The sequence below is a fragment of the Arachis duranensis genome, chromosome 6 (assembly GCF_000817695.3).
Source record: "Arachis duranensis cultivar V14167 chromosome 6, aradu.V14167.gnm2.J7QH, whole genome shotgun sequence".
NCBI classification, from domain to species: Eukaryota; Viridiplantae; Streptophyta; class Magnoliopsida; order Fabales; family Fabaceae; genus Arachis; species Arachis duranensis.
In genome coordinates, this window is record NC_029777.3 from 55,315,993 (window position 1) to 55,337,062 (window position 21,070).

Sequence of the window (21,070 nt, forward strand, 5' to 3'; positions counted from 1 at the left end):
GACTTTACTTTGAGTTTGTGTATTTTTCTGTGATTTCAGGTATTTTCTGGCTGAAATTGAGGGACCTGAGCAAAACTCTGATAAGAAGGCTGACAAAGGACTGCTGATGCTGTTGGAATCTGACCTCCTTGCACTCGAAATGGTTTTTCTGGAGCTACAGAACTCCAAATGGTGCGCTCTCAACGGTGTTGGAAATTAGGCATCCAGAGCTTTCCAGCAATATATAATAGTTCATACTTTGTTCGAGATTAGATGACGTAAACTGGCGCTCAACGCCAGTTCCAAGCTGCATTCTGGAGTCAAACGCCAGAAACACGTCACGAACCAGAGTTGAACGCCCAAAACACGTTACAACTTGGTGTTCATCTCCAAGATAAGCCTCAGTTCGTGTAACATTCAAGCTCAGCCCAAACATACCCCAAGTGGGCCCCAGAAGTGGATTTATGCATCAATTACTTACTTTTGTAAACCCTAGCAACTAGTTTATTATAAATAGGACTTTTTACTAGTGTATTAGACATCTTTGAACGTTTAGTTCTTAGACCTTGGGGGCTGGCCTCTCGGCCATGCCTGAACCTTCATCACTTATGTATTTTCAACGGTGGAGTTTCTACACACCATAGATTAAGGGTGTGGAGCTCTGCTATACTTCAAGTTTTAATGCAATTACTATTATTTTCTATTCAATTCGATTTATTCCTGTTCTAAGATACCATTCGTACTTCAACCTAATGTATGTGATGATCCTTGACACTCATCATCATCCATCCGTATAAACGCATGCCTGACAACCACTTCTGTTCTACAAGCGAAAGCTAGAGTGTGTATCTTTTGGATTCCTTAATCAGAATCTTCGTGGTATAAGCTAGAATTGATGGCGGCATTCATGAGAATCCAAAAATTCTAAACCTTATCTGTGGTATTTCGAGTAGGATTCTGGGATTGAATGATTGTGACGAGCTTCAAACTCGCGATTGCTGGGCGTGATGACAAACGCAAAAGAATTAAGGGATTCTATTCCAACATGATCGAGAACCAACAGATGATTAGCCGTGCCGTGACAGAGCATTTGGACCTTTTTCACTGAGAGGATGGGATGTAGCCATTGACAACGGTGATGCCCTACATATAGCTTGCCATGGAAAGGAGTAAGAAGGATTGGATGGATGCAGTGGGAAAGCAGAGATTCAAAAGGAATACAGCATGTCCATACACTTATCTGAAATTCCTACCAATGAAATTACATAAGTATTTCTATCCTTTATTAATAAATTAATTATCTCTTTATATTTTCAATAACCCAATAATCAATTATTATCCGCCTGACTGAGATTTACAAGATGACCATAGCTTGCTTCATACCAACAATCTCTGTGGGATCGACCCTTGCTCACGTAAGGTATTACTTGGACGACCCAGTACATTTGCTGGTTAGTTGTGCGGAGTTGTGACAAAATGAGATTCACGTTTGAGAGCACCAAGTCTTTGGAGCCATTGTTGATGATCACAAATTCGTGCACCAGATTCTCAGATATACAATCAATGGGGTTCTTCAATCTCAATTCAAATTCCAAGAACATCCAATTTCCAAAATCCCAAATTCAAAGACATGAAAAATTCCAAGTGAAAACTAAAAATGAACTAAAGGTAAAAGTGAAGTGTGTCAAAAAAGAGGTCTTCTATAAATCAAATAAACTCCTATTTGTACACTTTCTATTTTTGGATTTTAGAATTTGGAGTGGGCTTTTCAAATTGGTGAAGAAGTGGATCAAAAATGGCTTTAATTTAAAATTGGACCAAGGGCCACCTCCAGTGGAGCGCTCAGTTTGGTAAGGAAACGTAGCGCTACCATGCCTTCTATTTGGCTTGTGCCAAGCCTTCTAGTGTAGCGCTCGGTGACGAGTTTTAATGTAGCGCTACACTTAGTGCATTTATTTCCCTTTTCGAGCCCTAGTCGTCCCATTTCAGTAGCAATTTCCTCATGCCAATAGCACTCAGTGAGGTGAACCAATGTAGCGCCCTTTCTATGCATGTGTGCCCCTCTTCAAACCTTACTTGTTTTATTTTGGGAGCTTCCTTGTAATGTAGGGCGTAGCACTCCATTATTCTTGGTTCCCATTTTGAACTTTGCTGGCTTCACTTGTGAATGTCGCGCTTCACTTTTCTTTATAAGGAGGCCCAAAAATTTTAAAAGAGTTAACGTAGCGCTCTTGGTTTTGGGCGCTGGTGCCTTGTAGTTGAGTGCTCAGTTTGAACACACAACGTAGCGCCCTTGGCCTTGTGTCTTGGTGCTCCCAACTAGTGTTCAACATGTGAACGTTCCGCTCAATTAGTGAGCGCTATGCTTGACCTTGGTTAAGTGCCACGCTTTTATATCATGGCCACGCTTTGGTTGGGCATGCTTTCATGGTTCTTTCTTTTCTTCACCATTTCTTCACCTTCAAGCAACCAAACAAACATATCAAAGTATCACTAAATTCACAAGGTTTTGATTGATTTAATAAACATATCAAAGTATCACTAAATTCTAGCTTAAACCCTATGATTTTGTGTCAATTAATTGATGGTTGATTGATTTAACATAACCATGCAAATTCACTCCAAATCACTTACTTATAATGCAAGAAAGTGCATAAAACCTAATGAAACAAGTGAGAAATGCTTGAAAAGCTAGCATAAGATGATTCATCATCAATCATGTACGCATACATGTCATGTACGCGTACGCGTCACCATACGACTCTAATTCCACGCGTGTGCGTCTGCTACATATGCGCGTCGATCTCAGCATCCCAAATCCTTGATTTTTCAGGATTTCTCCACTTTGCATGCTTTTCTCTTCACTTTTTTGATCCATTCCTAGCCTTTTCAACCCGAATTCACTTAACAAACACATCAAGGCATCTAGTGGAATCAAAGGTGAATTAAAATTAATTAATTAAAGGCCCAAAAAGCATGTTTTTACACTTAGGCACAAATTAGGAGACAATTATAAAACCATGCCATTTCATTGGATAAATATGGGAAAAGTGGATAAAATCCACCTAAATTAAGCATAAAATGTACCATGAAATAGTGGTGCATCAGGGCTCGATTTCCTGGCCAACTTCAGCTGCTGGCTCCTCTGGTCCTGGCTCCTCTGTCTCGGGATCAGGCTCTGTTGTGTCTGGAGGAGGTGGCCCAGGGTCTCGACCCTCAAACTTCACCATAATCCACTGGAAGCGGCGAGCACTGCGGCGCTCAAAATGGTGGAGTAGCTGAATGATCTCCCGACCCAGCTCATAAGGTGTCTGGAGTCGGGGTTTGGGTGCGGTTGCTGTAGGAGGTGTTGAGGCCATTGTTGTGGATGGTGGCTCAGTCGTCTTCTGCTTCTTCTGCGGTGGTCCGTCATAGTCGCCGTATGGTAGGAATGGCTGCTTACTGATGAGGATAGACATCCGCTCTGTCGGGTGTCTCTCCACTCCGAATAAAGTGGCTAATCTGGTGATCAAAATAGCCTAAAGCAAAATCGTCACACGGACGCGGATATGAGTGGCATGCATGCTCGGAAGAATGTAGTCGGCAATAATCTGCTGCCAGATCCTTGCCTCAAGATTGAGGTCGGTGCACGGAATGCTAATTGGAACTGAATTCTCCCCTCTGTTGTACTCCCATCTGGCCTCAGGCAGGCCAATCTTTTTCAGAACCACATCCAAAGAAAGTTTGCCTATTGTCAATTCTTTCACTATTTGAGGATAGGCGTCACGAGCTGGAGGAATATGCAAAATATCTAAGAGGGCCTCTAAAGCAATATCAGAGGTGTCCAGAGTGATACCTCTCAGAAAAATAGTTGGGGCGTCCCTCTTTAGGAGATTTGCGTAAAATTCCTTGACCTGTTGTTCATTGACTTCCACCAGATCGAATTTTACAAATTGCCAATGGTAAAAATTTAATCAATTTAAAACTTGGTCCGCATATTTCTCAGGCAGGTTCAGCTTTCTCTCATAATGAAAAGCTCATTTTTCTAGTTTCTTATATTGTTTCTGACTTTCAGCATTAATGAATGTGTTCGGTTGGGTACTCGGAGGCGCAGGAAGAGGATGAGCCAGAGGATTGGCTTTCTCCTTTCCTTTGCGAGCCATCCTGAAAAAAGACAAAAAACAGAATACAACTTCAGGAGAAACAGATAAAAATCACAGAAAGAAGAAGGAAACAGTCAAACCATTCAAATAAGAGCCACTAAGATAAACAAACATTCAATTAGGGGGAAACATGTACAAAATAGTGAAATTCTCAAAAAGAAATGAAGTTTTCCCATAATCAAGCAACCTAAGTAACAAATGAAATAATGAACAACAATTGAAGCATACATATGACTTAGGTGTAACAATGCAAGTGAATTGATCAACAACTTGGTTAATGTCTTAGTGTAATCAAAGTATAAGATTCAATCCAAATTCAGCACTGAGAGAGTAACCAATGAGACAATTAGAAGCTTGCTTATTCATGTCGAAAAGTAGATGATAATCAAACGCATGCAGCCTTTGTTCAGAAAGTAATAAGTTGAAAGATTTCAATTCGAATTGCTTAAAAAATGGTTAAAGAAACAATTAGCTACATATGTGATCATTTATGTCAAAACAGCATGAAGAAGGTATAGCCACAATTCACTTAGCAAAACCAGTTATGTACTTATAATGTACCAATCAAATGATTGAGGCTAAAATTTCAAATCAAGTTGCTATTTAGGCAATAATGAGCAATAAGTACATAGCCTGGCAAACTACCCATTAAAGAATGATATGCACAGAAAAAAGTTAACATCAAGTAGAGTAATCATAGAGGTAAAGTGAAGTTCAGGTTGATGTTTCAATAAGAATATTACAGAGTACATACACAGTTCCATCTCAAGCAGCATCCAATATTAACATAGAATTGTAAAAGGAGCATAATCATAATCCAAACTCAAGCATCATCAGATTTAATGAGAGACTGCACAAATATGCATTAAAATGCCAAATGAAAACAAAATTTAATGCCCATGTTGATCAGACAAGAGGATCAAATTAAAAATACTCATTCAGGCGGTTTGTCAAGCATGTTGTGTGAAGAATTCAAAAACAGCATGCTTAGTTCAGTGTAACAATATTCAATGTTCATTAGCAGCAGTCAAAGTTCAATGTAGCAGCATTCAGTCCCAGAAATCTAGAAAAAATCCAAAACAGACAGCCACCAATCAATATTCAATCCAGAAAACTAGAAATCAACTAACCTAATGCCACCTAGTTACTAAAACAGAGATAAAAGCAGTTAAATACAGTAAAGAAAATGCAACATGTGCAGGGAACATGGGGTAGAACCTACGATGCAGAAGAAGAATGGAGGAAGAAAGAAATGAGGGTGGAGGCCGGTGAGGCGTGGTCGTGGCGGCACAGAAGTTCACCACCGCTTATGGCCAGTCGACGGACTAGAGAGGCATGGCCTAGGGCTTTGGCACGGGAAGAGGGTAGAGAGAGAAGGGGAAAATGTAGAAGAGATAAGAAGAAAGGAGAAGGAAGAGAGAGGGAGGGTCGGCGACGGTGGTTTGGTCGCTGATGGTGACTTCGATGGAGGTGGTGGTTGTTGGTGGTGTAGTATTGGGGTGTCTGTGGAAACTGAAGCATGAGTCCCCTTTCTTTTTGAATTAACATTTGAAAAGTGACCCGCGCGGACGCACAAGGTCGTGTGCGAACGAACACAAGGAAGAGGAAAGGGGTACGCGCGCGCATAGGATCGTGCGGGCGCTGCAGACAGAAGATGTATCGCAGTTTGTGCAGACGCACACTACCGTGTGCGCCCGCACAGAGGGGGAAAAGGGGGTGTGTTCGCAGGCACAAGTGTGTGTGTGTGTTTTTTTTTTTTAAAGGGTGACGTGTGCGTTCGCCCGCAGGGTGTGCGGGTGCACAAAGGGAAAAGAAGGTAGTGTACACACGTACAAGCTGTGCGCGTGCTGAGAACAGAGGGAGTGTTTAGGGTTGTGCGTATGCACATTGCTGTGAGTATGCACGGGAACTGGAAAATAGGGGAACTGTGCGGACGCACGAGTTTGTGCGTACGCATAGGTCTCTATTCCTGCAACAAAAATTATGCCTCTAAGGTATCAAACTAGGCATCCAAAACAGGTTTTCAAGTCCCAAAACATCATAAAACTCCCAAAAACACATTATTTCTCCAAAAGTACCCAACAAACATCAAAATAAATCTAACCAACCAAGCAATATAGCCAATTATTCATGAAACAAAAAGTAAAAGAGAGAAATCTAGAAGGATATTACCATGGTGGGGTGTCTCCCACCTAACACTTTCATTTATAGTCCTAAGTTAGACTTAGTGAGGAGATCCTTGTCAGGGCGGCTTATGCTTCCACTCCTCCTTGAATCTCCAACCAAGTTTTCTCTTGATTTAACCTCCGGGGTCCCAAATAGATTGCATCAAACTCATAAGAGACTCCAAGCTTGAAACTAGGATCCACAAGTGTCGACTATTGAAACCAATTCCTGGATCCCATGCTTGAGTTCCTCTATCACCGTTTGATACGGAAATAAGAGGAATAAACAAGACAAGAATGGAAACTGAATAAAAAAAGATACATTGAAATTGAAATAAAAACAAAAAAGGTTAGGTTGAAATTGAATACAAAGAGAATCACTCTACTTTCTATCCAATTTCTTGACGCAACAAGAAAGGGACTCCTCAACCTAACTTGTCAATGCCATAGTTTGGAAATTGAATCGAAGGGACTTCTCAACCTTCTACCCAATTTCCCGATGCAACAAGAGAGGGACTCCTTAACCTCAATTGTTTACACCATGGTTTCATCACGAAACCAAAAAGAGATTTTGAAACCTCTAAAAATTCTATTCTATGACTACAATAGGTAAGGAGGTATTTATAACCTCTTATTAGGTTAAAACAAAGAAAAAACCCTAAAGCCCATAAACATAAGGCCCAATCTAGTAATTAAATAAACAAAAAACAAAATATATTAAATTAAATATTCTAAAAAATATAAACTAATATCTTCTAAATAACACTTGAACTCTTCATATCACGAACATTTGAAGCACGTATCATTCTCCTCCTCTTCAAAAAAGATTCGTCCTCGAATCTTGTAGGTAGAATAAAATAGTATATGAAAAGGACAATAATTACAAGGAAGATAATTTATTTCTTTTTATTTTTTTTGTATATATTTCTTTTTTCTCCTTTTTTTTCTCTTTTTTTTGCACTTTATGCTTTTTTTATTTTTTTTAAACAATAATAAAATGCAAACGGAAAATAAAAACACAAGAACATAAAAAAAGATACAACAAACATTGGACTCCTTTTTTTTTAATTGATAAAAGAAGAACAGATATAGGTTAATAAGAATTAATCTAATACCTGAGCTCTGATACCAAATGATACGGAAATAAGAGGAATAAACAAGACAAGAATGGAAATTTAATAAAAAAAGATACATTGAAATTGAAATAAAAACAAAAAGGATAGGTTGAAATTGAATACAAACAGAATTACTTTACTTTCTATCCAATTTCTTGAGGCAATAAGAAAGGGACTCCTCAACCTAACATGTCAACGCCATAGTTTGGAAATTGAGTCGAAGGGACTCCTCAACCTTCTAACCAATTCCGGATGCAACAAGAGAGGGACTCCTCAACCTCAATTGTGTACACCATGGTTTCATCACGAAACCAAAAAGGGGTTTTGAAACCTCTAAAAATTCTATTCTACGACTACAAAAGCTAGGGAGGTATTTATAACCTCTTATTAGGTTAAAACAAAGAAAAAACCCTAAAGCCCATAAACCTAAGGCCCAATATAGTAATTAAATAAACAAAAATCAAAATACATTAAATTAAATATTCTAAAAAATATAAACTAATATCTTCTAAATAACACTTGAACTCTTTATATCACGAACATTTGAAGCACGTATCACCGTTGACACACTTGTACACTCCTCGGAATCCGCTAAATTGACTCTTGCACCATAAGCAAGTTCCAAATGTTGAATTGGCTCCCTTGATGAACTTTCCATTTCTTTGCCAATTAACATTCTTCTCTCCACCATCCACTACTCCAAGAAGAGTTTGAAGTTGACAATCCGTCTCCAAGACGGCATATTGATGTGGGGCTAGAAAGCTTGTTAGAGAAATCTTCACCCACTCAATTCTTCCTTGCACAATTATCCTTACTTCTTGGTAGCCAAAATCTTCCTCATCATCACTCAAGTTAAAAATTGGAGGTTGTGTGAAGTCCAATCAACATCTTCATCCAAATATAACAAGGGAGGCTCATGAAGGTCATTGGTGGTGTTGACCAAGTTGGACAAAAAATCTTGGATGATAGAATCCTCTTGATCACTTCCTACCAACTCTTTATTTGTCTCCTCTAGTACTTCATGTTGTGACTTGACATCTTCTACTTGATTTTGCAATTCTTTGCTCACTCCACACTTTTCACTCGGTTCCTCACATTCACTGACTTGAATTTCTTGTTCGTGGCATGAACGCAATGAAGCTAAATTGTCCACGACTTTCGCTAAGTTAGACATGACTTACTCTTGCTTCTTCCGGAACTCTTGTTGTTCTTAAATGAGCATGAAAAGTACTTCTTGTGTGGCTTGATCCATATACGAAGATGAAGATTGAGGTGATGAAGGTTGACAATCAAACTCATGAGGGTACGAGTTTTGGTTTTGTATGTAGTGAGGTGGTGGTGTATAGAATTGGTGACTGGAAAGGTATGTTTTTGGTTCCATTGGGGTGCATTGTGGTAATGGTGTGAAAAAGTCATAAAAAAATATAAACAAAAACCTACTAACAAAAGCAAACAAACAACTAAAAAGTGCTATTTACACTATTAACATATTCACAACAACCAAAAGGTATAACACCGTTTGCATCCCCGGTAACGGTGCCAAAAACTTGATGCAAGCAAAACCGTCGGTTAAGAATTCCTTTTCGGTAAAGGATAACCTCGTTGCAAGTATAGTTCTAAACCAACAAGTAATACTCGATCAGAGTTTACAATTTCTATTTAAACCTAGAGTAGTTAAACCTCGGGTCATTCTTCCCTAGGATGTAATTGAAGTGTTACTTCTTTGGTTGTTAAGGCAAAAGGGGGTTTTCAAGCAAGAAATGAAAGATTAAAAGAACTTAAGAATAAAAGAACTAAGAGATTACCAAAATTGTAATTAATGCAATTAAAGAGAAAGCAAGATCAAAACTAGTGAAAATGGTATAAATGAAATAAAGAGCCTTGACTTGGGAATTAGAGGATCTAAGGAATTCTATCATTGCCATAACTACAACTATGGTAATTATCATGAGTTAATCTTGCTTAGTCAACCCCAACCATCGAGGAGTAACTCAAGCAAGCATAATTGACCGTAATCTATAAGTCCTAGCTAACTTACCAAACTAGTTGGTAAAAAGCTAGCGTCAATGGAAACAAGAGTCAACTAACTACCCAAGAATTACCACTAAATGTTGGACATTATGACTCTAGTATCCTAGAAACTCAAGTCCCAAGCTAAGGTGTGAAAATCTACTCAAAATTTAAAGTTGGCATTTTCACAAACACCTTGAGTGCATAAAAGTAAATCATGGAGAATTGCAAGGGAAAATGGAAAACTATAACCAACCATTCACAAAATCAAATATAAACAAACAATCAAACATAAAGGAAGCATGAAGCATAAAATTCATTAATCAAAACTTCAAGAAACACAAAATTGCAAATATGAATAAAGTAACTTGAACGAAAGGAAATGAAAGTGCTTTAATGAAAAGGAAGTTGAGAGTACTTACAATTAAAGAAGCAAAATCAAAGATCAAAGCTTACTATAAAATGCTACAATGGAAATGTAAATGAAACCCTAAGAGAGCAATCTACTCTACACAACTCCTACTCCTAAAACTATGAAAAACTATCTAAATTAGCTCCAATGTGTCCCCCCTTTGATATGTGATGAATTCTCCTTCATATAGCACAGGGACCTGTGCGAATGCACAAGCGTGTGCGTCTGCACACTCGGCTGAAAGTTGACCTGTGCGTACACACAGGTACTCGTGCACAAGCACACATGGAAATTCTTTCTTCTGTGCACGCATGCATGTTTGTGCACACGCACACTTCGCAGTGTGTGCTTTTCCATGCTTTCTTCATGTTTTCTCTCTTATACATGCTTTCTTCCACTTTTGGCTATCTATTCTTGCCTCTAAGACCTGAAATCACTTAAAAAACATGTCACGGCACCAAATGGAATAAAAGTGGAATTAAATTGCTCATATCAAGTACAAAAATTGCATGTTTTCACATTTAGGATCAAATTAGGGATAAAACACAAATGTATGCTATTTTGGAGCTTAAGTGTGAGTTCATGTGTCAGAATCCATTCAAATCAAACCAAAATATATCGTAAAATATGGACTCATCACCACCCATAGTTTGGTGACTTCATTTTGCACTTCTTCCATCACAGCTGGATTCAGTCGCCTTTGTGGTTGTGTCACAGGTTTGGCGTCATCTTCCAGCCGGATATTGTACATGCATCTGGTTGGACTAATGCCCTTAAAGTCACTTATGGTCCACCCAAGAGCTGTCTTACGGGTCTTTAGCACATGGAGCAGTGCTTCTTCTTCTTGTGGTTCTAAAGCAGAGCTTATATATGATAACTTGGTAATTATCCCCATCTCCTAGAAATGCATACTTCAAGGATGATAGTAATGGCTTGAGCTCGATTCTGAGAGGCAAATTCTCTTCTTTAGGAGCTTTTACAGTCTCTTTCATTTCTTCTAGTGCTTCCAGATCAGATTGTGCATCATAAAAGACGTCGTCCAACTCCTCTTTGAGTCTCTCAACTATGTTCACCGCCTCCACCAGGAAATCAATGATGTCAATGCTCATGCATTCCTCTGGGGTGTCTGTATGCTGCATAGCTTTAACAGCATTCAACATGAATTCATCCTCATTGACTCTCAGAGTTACTTCTCCTTTCTAAACGTCAATGAGAGTTCGTCCTGTAGCTAGGAAGGGTCTTCCTAAAATGAGGGATGCACTATTGTTCTCATCCATCTCTAGCACCACGAAGTTTGTGGGGAAAGCAAAGGGTCCAACCTTAATAATCATGTCTTCCACCACACCTTGTGGAAGCTTGATAGAGCCATCAGCCAACTGAAGGCATATGCGGGATGGCTTAACTTCTCGGGTCAAGCAGAGTGGTACACGAAATCATGATTCACACTTTTCACAACTCCGTGCAGCTGACCAGCAAGTGTACTAGGTCGTCCAAGTAATACCTTACGTGAGTAAGGGTCAATCCCACAGAGATTGTCGGCTTGAAGTAAGCTATGGTCATCTTGTATATCTCAGTCAGGCGGATTCAAATGGTTATGAAGATTTGATAATTAAAAGATAAATAAACATAAAATAAACATAGAGATACTTATGTAATTCATTGGTGGGAATTTCAGATAAGCGTATGGAGATGCGTTATTCCTTCTGAATCTCTGCTTTCCTACTGCCTTCATTCAATCATTCATACTCCTTTCCATGTCAAGCTGTATGTTGGGGATCACTGTTGTCAATGGCTACCTCCCGTCCTCTTAGTGAAAATGGCCCACTACAGTTTCTGTACAGCTAATCAACTGTTGGATTTCACGTCTCGGATGAAAAATACCAGGCACAGCTACCGCATGGCTAATCAGCTGTCGGTTCTCAATCATGTCAGAATAAGATCCAATAATCCTTTTGCGCATTATCACTGTGCCCCACAGTTATGAGTTTGAAGCTTGTCACAGTCATCCCTTCCCAGATCCTACTCGGAATACCATAGACAAGGTTTAGACTTTCCGGATCTCAGAAATGTTGCCAATTGATTCTAGCCTATACCATGAAGATTCTGATCTCGGATTCAGATGCTTTGTTGTCAGGAGAGACGATGTGAATTGTTGAAGAGAGATCCAAGAGATATGCATTCAAGCTTATTTTCATGTAGAACGAAAGTGTTTGTCAGGCACGCGTTCATAAGTGAGAATGGTGATGAATTTCACTTGGTCATCACATTCATCATGTTCTTGTGTGCAAATGAATATCTTAGAATAAGACTAAGCTTGAATTGAATAGAAGAACAATAGTACTTGCATTAATACTCGAGGAACAGCAGAGCTCCACACCTTAATCTATGAGGTGTAGAAACTCCACCGTTGAAAATACATAAGTGATAATGGTGTTCATTGGTTTCGGCCTTAGAGAGGGAACCAAAATAACCAAGACGTCTAATACAATGAGAAAAAGTAATATTTATACTAAAACTGGTAGCTACAGTTTACAGAAAATGAGTAACTAAGGTAGATAGTGCAGAAATCTACTTCCGGGACCCACTTGGTGTGTGCTTGGGCTGAGCATTGAAGCTTTCATGTGTAGAAACTTTTCTTGGAGTTAAATTCCACCTTTGGTGCCAGTTTGGGCGTTTAACTCGAACTTTTAACTTAGTTCTGGCGTTTAACGGCAGAATAGGGCAGGAAGGTGGCGTTTAAATGCTAGTTTGCATCCTTAAAACTCGAGCAAAGTATAGAAAGCCCAGGATGTCTACTTTCCAATGCAATTCAGAGCGCGCCAATTGGGTTTATGTAGCTCCAGAAAATCTATTTCAAGTGTAGGGAGGTCAGAAACCAACAGCATCTGCAGTCCTTTTTCAGTCTCTGAATTAGATTTTTGCTCAGGTCCCTCAATTTTAGCCAGAAAAACACACAAACTCATAGTAAAGTCCAGAAATGTGATTTTTGCATAAAAACTAATAATTATATACTAAAAACTAACTAAATCATACTAAAAACTACCTAAAAACAATGCCAAAAAGCGTATAAATTATCCGCTCATCACAACCCCAAACATAAATTATTGCTTGTCCCCAAGCAACTAAAAATAAAACGGGATAAAAAGAAGAGAATATATAATGAATTTCACAATATCAATGAAACTTAGTCCCAATTAGATGAGTGGGGCTAGTAGCTTTTTGCTTCTGAACAGTTTTTGCATCTCACTTTTTCCTTTGAAGTTCAGAATGATTGGCATCAATAGGAACTCAGAATGAAGATAGTGTTATTGATTCTCCTAGTTTAGTATGTTGATTCTTGAACACAGCTACTTTAAGAGTCTTGGTCGTGCCCTAAGCACTTTGTTCTCCAGTATCACCACCGGATACATAAATGCCACAGACACATAACTGGGTGAACCTTTTCAGATTGTGACTTAGCTTTGCTAAAGTCCCCAATTAGAGGTGTCCAGAGTTCTTAAGCACACTCTTTTTGCTTTGGATGACGACTTTAACCACTCAGTCTCAAGCTTTTCACCTTGGACCTTCATGCCACAAGCACATGGTTAGGGACAACTTGATTTAGCCGCTTAGGCCAGGATTTTATTCCTTTGGGCCCTTCTATCCATTAATGCTCAAAGCCTTAGATCTTTATTTTACCCTTGTCTTTTGGTTTAAGGGGCTACTGGCTTTTTCTACTTGCCTTTTTCTTTTTCTTTCTTTTTCTTTTTCGCCATTTTTTTCTTTTTTTTCGCAAGCCTTTTCCTTTTCACTGCTTTTTCTTTCTTCAAGAATCAATTTCATGAATTTTCAGATCATCAATAACATTTCTCTTTGTTCATCATTCTTTCAAGAGCCAACAAATTTAACATTCACAAACTTCACTATAAAAAATATGCACTGTTCAAGCATCCATTCAGAAAACAAAAAAAAGTATTGCCACCACATCAAAATAATTAAACTAATTTCAAGATAAAAAATTGGAATTCATGTACTTCTTGTTCTTTTCATTTAAGAAAGGTGAAGGATTGATGGAATTATTTATAGCTTTAAGACATAGACACTAGACACGAATGATCATGTAGTGAAAACACAAACATAGATAAAACATAAAGCATAAAAATCGAAAAATAGAAAAATAAGAACAAGAAAATTAAAGAACGGGTCCACCTTAGTGATGGCGGCTAGTTCTTCTTCTTGAAGATCCTATGGAGTGCTTGAGCTCCTCAATGTCTCTTCCTTGCCTTTGTTGCTCCTGCCTCATAGCTCTTTGATCTTCTCTAATCTCAAGGAGAATGATGGAGTGCTCTTGGTGCTCCACCCTCAATTGCTCCATATTGGAACTCAAATCTCCCAAAGAGGTGTTGAGTTGATCCAATAGTTGTGTAGAGGAAAATGCATCCCTTGAGGCATCTCAGGGATTTATTGATGAGGGATTTTCTCATGCTCTTGTTGAGGTCCATGGGTGGTCTCTCTTGTTTGGTACAACTTCTTTTTAGTGATGGGTTTGTCCTCTTCAACGAGGATGTCTTCCTCTATGACAATCCCAGCCGAATTGCATAGGTGACAAATGAAATGAGGAAAGGCTAACCTTGCCAAAGTAGAGGGCTTATTAGCCACCTTGTAGAGTTCTAGATGTATGATCTCATGAACTTCCACTTCCTCTCCAATTATGATACTATGGATCAAATGATGGCCCAATCCACAGTTACTTCGAATCGGTTGCTAGTAGGAATGATGAAGCGTTAGATGAACTCCAACCACCCACTAGCCACAGGCTTAAGGTCCGGTCTTCTCAATTAAACCGGCTTGCCTGTTGAGTCTCTTTTCCATTGAGCTCCTTCCACACATATATCCGTGAGGACTTGGTCCAATTTTTTTATCAAAGTTGACCCTTCTAGTGTAGGGGCATGTGTTTTCTTGCATCATTGGCAAGTTGAACGCCAACCCTACATTTTTCAGACTGAAATCTGAGTATTACCCCTGAACCATTGTAAGCCAATTCTTTGGGTTCCGGTTCATACTTTGATCATGGTTCATAGTGATCCATGCATTGGCATAGAACTCTTGAACCATTAAGATTCCGCCTTGTTGAATACGATTGGAGAGAACTTCCCATCCTCTTCTCCTAATCTCATGTCGGATCTCCGGATACTCATTCCTTTTGAGGATGAAAGGGACCTCAGGAATCACCTTCTTCTTGGCCACAACTTCATAGAAGTGGTCTTGATGGACCTTTGAGATGAATCTCTCCATCTCCCATTACTCGGAGGTGGAAGCTTTTACCTTTCCTTTCCTCTTTCTAGAGGTTTCTCCGGCCTTAGGTGCTATAAATAGTTATGGAAACACAAAAAGCAATGCTTTTTCCACACCAAACTTAAAAGGTTTGCTCGTCCTCAAGCAAAAGAGGGAAGAAAGGAGTTGAAGAAGAAGAATTGGAGGAGAGGGAGATGATGGAATTGGGTAGGTTTGGGAGGGAAATTGTGTGAATTTGAAAGGGGAGGTAAGTGGGGTTTTTGGGGAAAGGGAATGGATGGGAGTGGTGAAGAGAAATGGGGAATAGAAATGGATGTGAATGGTGAAGGGTATTTGGGGAAGAGATATGGAGGTGATTGGTGAAGGGTATTTGGGGAAGGATGTTATGGGAAGGTGTGGAGAAGAGAGAGAGTGAGTTGAGGTAGGTGGGGATCCTATGGAGTCCACAAATCCTGAGGTGTCAAGGATTTTTCGGCATGCAAAATGCCCTTAGAGTGCAATTCTGGCGTTAAATGCCAGGTTGCTGCCTGTTTCTGGTGTTTAACGTCAGCTTTTCTTCCCTTTCTGGTGTTTAACGCCAGTCTGGTGCCTATTTCTGGCGTTAAACGCCCAGAATGGTGCCAGACTGGGCGTTTAACGCCCATCCTGCTACCCTTACTGGCGTTTAAACGCCAGTAAGCTCTTCCTTCAGGGTGTGCTATTTTTAATGCTTTTTTTGAATTTGCTTTGATTTTTGCAATTGTTTTTGTGACTCCACATGATCATCAACATAAAGAAAACAAAAAATTATAATGGAAAATGGAAATTTAACATAGATAAATAAAAATTGGGTTGCCTCCCAATAAGCGCTTCTTTAATGTCAATAGCTTGACAGTGGGCTCTCATGGAGCCTCACAGATAATCAGAGCATGGTTGTGGCCTCTCACACCAAACTTAGAGTTTGGTTGTGGCCTCCCAACACCAAACTTAGAGTTTGAATGTGGGGGATTTGTTTGACTCTGTATTGAGAGAAACTTTTCATGCTTCATCTCCATGTGTATAGAAGGAGAACCTTGAGTCTTGAATACAAGGTAGTCCTCATTCAATTGAAGGACCAACTCTCCTCTGTCAACATCAATCACAACTTTTACTGTGGCTAGGAAAGGTCTGCCAAGGATGATGAATTCATCCTCATCCTTCCTAGTATCTAGGATTATGAAACCAGCAGGGATGTAAAGGCCTTCAACCTTCACTAGCACGTCCTCTACTAGTCCATAAGCCTGTTTCATTGATTTGTTTACCATCTCTAGTGAGATTCTTGCAGCTTGTACCTCAAAAATTGCTAGTTTCTTCATTACAGAGAGTGGCATGAGGTTAATACCTGACCCTAGGTCACACAGAGCCTTCTCAAAGGTCATGGTGCCTATGGAACAGGGTATTAAGAACTTACCAGGATCCTGTTTCTTTTAAGGTAAAGCGTGCTGAATCCAGGTATTCAGTTCATTAATGAGCAATGGAGGTTAATCCTCCCAAGTCTCATTACCAAATAGCTTGACATTCAGCTTTATGATTGCTCCTAAATACTAGGCAACTTACCGTTCAACAATGCCTTTATCTTCTTCAGAAAATGAATTGTCATCAGAGCTCATGAATGGTAAAAAGAAGTTTAATGGAATCTTTATGGTCTTTGTATGAGCCTCAGATTCCTTTGGTTCCTCATTAGGGGTACTCCTTAATGGCCAGTGGATGTTCCCTGAGGTCTTTCTCACTGGGAATCACTGCCTTTTCACTCTGTCCATGTTCGGCCATGTTGGTCACGGTTATGGCCTTGCACTTTCTTTTGGGATTCTCTCTTGTATTGCTTGGGAGAGTGCTAGGAGGAGTTTCAATAACCCTTTTACTCAGCTGACCCACTTGTGCCTCCAAGTTTCTGATGGAGAACCTTGTTTCATTCATGAAATTGAGAGTGGCCTTAGATAGATCAGAGACTATATTTGCTAAGCTAGATGGGTTCTGCTCAGAATTCTCTGTCTGTTGCTAAGAGGATGATGGTAAAGGCTTGCCGTTGCTAAACCTGTTTCTTCAACCATTATTATTGTTAAAGCCTTGTTCAGGCTTTTGTTGATCCTTTTATGAGAAATTTAGATGATTTTTCCATGACGGATTATAGGTGTTTCCATAGGCTTCACCCATGTAATTCACCTCTGCCATTGCAGGGTTTTCAGGATCATAAGCTTCTTCTCCAGAAGATGCTGCTTTAGTACTGTTGGATGCATCTTACAATGAGAAATCATATTGACTTGCTGAGTCAACATTTTGTTCTGAGCCAATATGGCATTCAGAGCATCAATTTCAAGAACTCCCTTCTTCTGAGGCGTCCCATTATTCACAGGATTCCTTTCAAAGGTGTACATGAACTGGTTATTTGCAACCATTTCAATGAGTTCCTGAGCTTCGGCAGGCATTTTCTTCAGGTTAATAGATCCACCTGCAGAATGGTCCAATGAGATCTTAGACAATTCAGACAGACCATCATAGAATATATCCAGGATGGTCTATTCTGAGAGGATGTCAAAAGGACACTTTTTGGTCAGTTGCTTGTATCTTTCCCAAGCTTCATAGAGGGATTCACCTTTTTTTTGCCTGAAGGTTTGAACATCCACTCTAAGCTTGCTCAGCTTTTGAGGAGGAAAGAAATTGGTTAAGAAAGTCGTGACCAGCTTATCCCAAGAGTTCAGGCTATCTCTAGGTTGAGAGTCCAACCATATTCTAGCTCTGTCTCTTACAGCAAAAGGGAAAAGCATAAGCTTGTAGACCTCAGGATCAACTCCATTGGTCTTAACAGTATCATAGATCTGTAAGAATTCAGTTAAGAACTGAAAAGGATCTTCTGATGGAAGTCCATAAAACTTACAATTCTGTTGCATCAGAGAAACTAATTGAGGCTTTAGCTCAAAATTGTTTGCTCCAGTGGCAGGGATTGAGATGCTTATTCCATGGAAGTTTGAAGTTGGTGTAGTGTAGTTACCAAGCATCTTCCTTGCATTGTTATTGTTGTTGGGTTCAGCCATTACTTCTTTTTCGAGATTCTCTGTAAGGTTTTATCTAGATTTTTGTGCTTTAGCTTCTCTTAGCTTCTTCTTCAGAGTCCTTTCAGGTTTAGGGTCAGCTTCAACAAGAATGTTCTTGTCCTTGCTCCTGCTCATATGAAAAAGAAGAGAATAGAAAGGAAGAGGAATCCTCTATGTCACGGTATAGATATTCCTCAAGGTGTCAGAAGAAAATAAGAATAGAAGGGTGATGTAGATAGAGGCGAATTCGAACATATAAGGAATGAGAGAGCCCGAATTGCTAGAAGTGGAGGGCCCGAATTGCTAGAAGTGGAGGAGTGTTAGTGATTAAATAGAATAAAAAGAGATGAGAGAGAGGTAATTTTCGAAAATTAAATCAAATTTTAAAACAATTAGTTAATTAAAAAGAATTTTGAAAAATGGATAATGGTTTTCGAAAATCAAAGGTGAGAAAGTCGTTAGGTGGTTTTGAAAAAGATAAGAAATAATAAATTTGAAAAGATAAAAGTTAGAAAGAGATTTTGAAATTAGAATTTTAAAAAGATGTGATTTGAAAAAGATATAGTTTAAAAAGATATCATTGGCAAACAATTTGAAAAGATTTGATTTTTAAAATTGATAGCTTGGCTAACAAGAAACCAAAATATATGATTCTAAAATTCAAATATTGAACCTTTCTTAACAAGAAAGTAACAAACGTGAAATTTTAGAAACAAAACATTAATTGTTAGCAAGTTTTTTTTTTTGAAAATAGTAAAAGAAAAATGAAAAAGATTTAATTTTTTGAAAAAGATATGATTGAAAAGATTTGATTTTGAAAGATATGATTTAAAAAATAAGAATTAAAACATGAAAATTTGAAAAAGATTTGAATTGAAAACAAAATCTCCTCTCATGTGCCATCCTGGCGTTAAACGCCCAGAATGGTATCCATTATGGCATTTAACACCCAAAATACTACCCTTTTGGGCATTTAACGCCTAGCCAGGTACCCTAACTGGCGTTGAACGCCAGAAATGCTACCTTACTAGGCGTTTCTCTGAACTCCCAGCTTTTTCTCTGTGATTCCTCTGCTGAATATTCTGAATCTTCAATTCCCTGTATTATTGACTTGAAAAGATATATTTTTGAATTTTTGAATTTTTAATGATGAGAGAGACAAACAACAAAATGAGTTAAAACATAAGAATGCAAGATTAGAACAAATAATGCATGCAAGGACACTTTGAATGTCAACATGAACACCAAGAACACTTTGAAGATCATGATGAACATCAAGAACACATTTTTGAAAAATTTTTAGAAAAGAAAGACATGCAAGACACAAAACTTAGAAGTTTGTATAATATGGACACTAACAAATTGAGAATGCATATGAAAAACAACAAATCATACAAAACAAGAGAATTTAAAGATCAGAACACAGAAATTCCTCAAGAACAACTTGAAGATCAATAAAGAACATAATGCATAAAATTTCAAAAAATGCAAGAAAAAAAGAAAACATACAATTGACACCTAACTTATAATTGACTCTAGACTCAAACAAGAAACACAAAATATTTATTTATTTATTTTTGGTTTTATAATTTTATAATTTTTTTTATTTTTTTCGAATATTTTTTCGAAAAGAAAATAAGAAACTCAAAATTTTTTAATAAGAATTCTAGGAATCAAACAATGTTAGTCTAAAGCTTCAGTCTAAAAAAATTAGACATGGCTAACCAAGCTTTAGCAGGACATTACATACAACAACCAAATTGATGGGAATCAACTTGCTCCTGTGATGACAAAAGCATCATCTGAAACTCTAGAATTCATTCTTAAAAATTCCGAAGAACAAAATAAAAAGAAAAATACCTAATCTAAGCAACAAGATGAACCGTCAGTTGTTCAAACTCGAACAATCCCCAGCAACGGTGCCAAAACCTTGGTGATTCACACTTTTCACAACTCCGTGCAGCTGACCAGCAAGTGTACTGAGTCGTCCAAGTAATACCTTATTTGAGTAAGGGTCGATCCCACGAAGATTGTCGGCTTGAAGCAAGCTATGGTCATCTTGTAAATCTCAGTCAGGCAGATTCAAATGGTTATGAAGCTTTGATAATTAAAAGATAAATAAACATAAAATAAAGATAGAGATACTTATGTAATTCATTGGTGGGAATTTCAGATAAGCATATGGAGATGCATTATTCCTTCTGAATCTCTGCTTTCCTACTGCCTTCATTCAATCATTCATACTCCTTTCCATGGCAAGCTGTATGTTGTGGATCACTGTTGTCAATGGCTACCTACCGTCCTCTCAGTGAAATTGGTCCTCTACGGTTTCTGTACAGCTAATCAACTGTCAGATTTCTCGTCTTGGATGAAAGTATCAGGCACAGCTACCGTATGGCTAATTAGCTGTCGGTTCTCGATCGTGTCGGAATAAGATCCAATGATCCTTTTCCGCACTGTCACGGTGCCCCACAGTTGCGAGTTTGAAGCTCGTCATAGTCATCCCTTCCCAAATCCTACTCAGAATACCACAGACAAGGTTTAGACTTTCCGGATCTCAGGAATGCTGCCAATTGATTCTAGCCTGTACCATGAAGATTCTGATCTCGGATTCAGATGCTCTGTTGTCAGGAGAGACGATGTGAATCATTGAAGCTTGGTGTGTGCTTGGGCTGGGAATTGAAGCTTTCATGTGTAGAGACATTTCTTGGAGTTAAATGCCAGCTTTGGTGCCAGTTTGGGTGTTTAAGTCCAGCTTGTAACTTAGTTCTGGCATTCAACGGCAGAATATGGCAGGAAGTTGGCGTTTAAATGCCATTTTGCGTCATCAAAACTCAGGCAAAGTATGGACTATTAAATATTGCGGGAAAGCCCAGAATGTCTACTTTACAACGCAATTAAGTGCGAGCCAATCGGGTTTTTG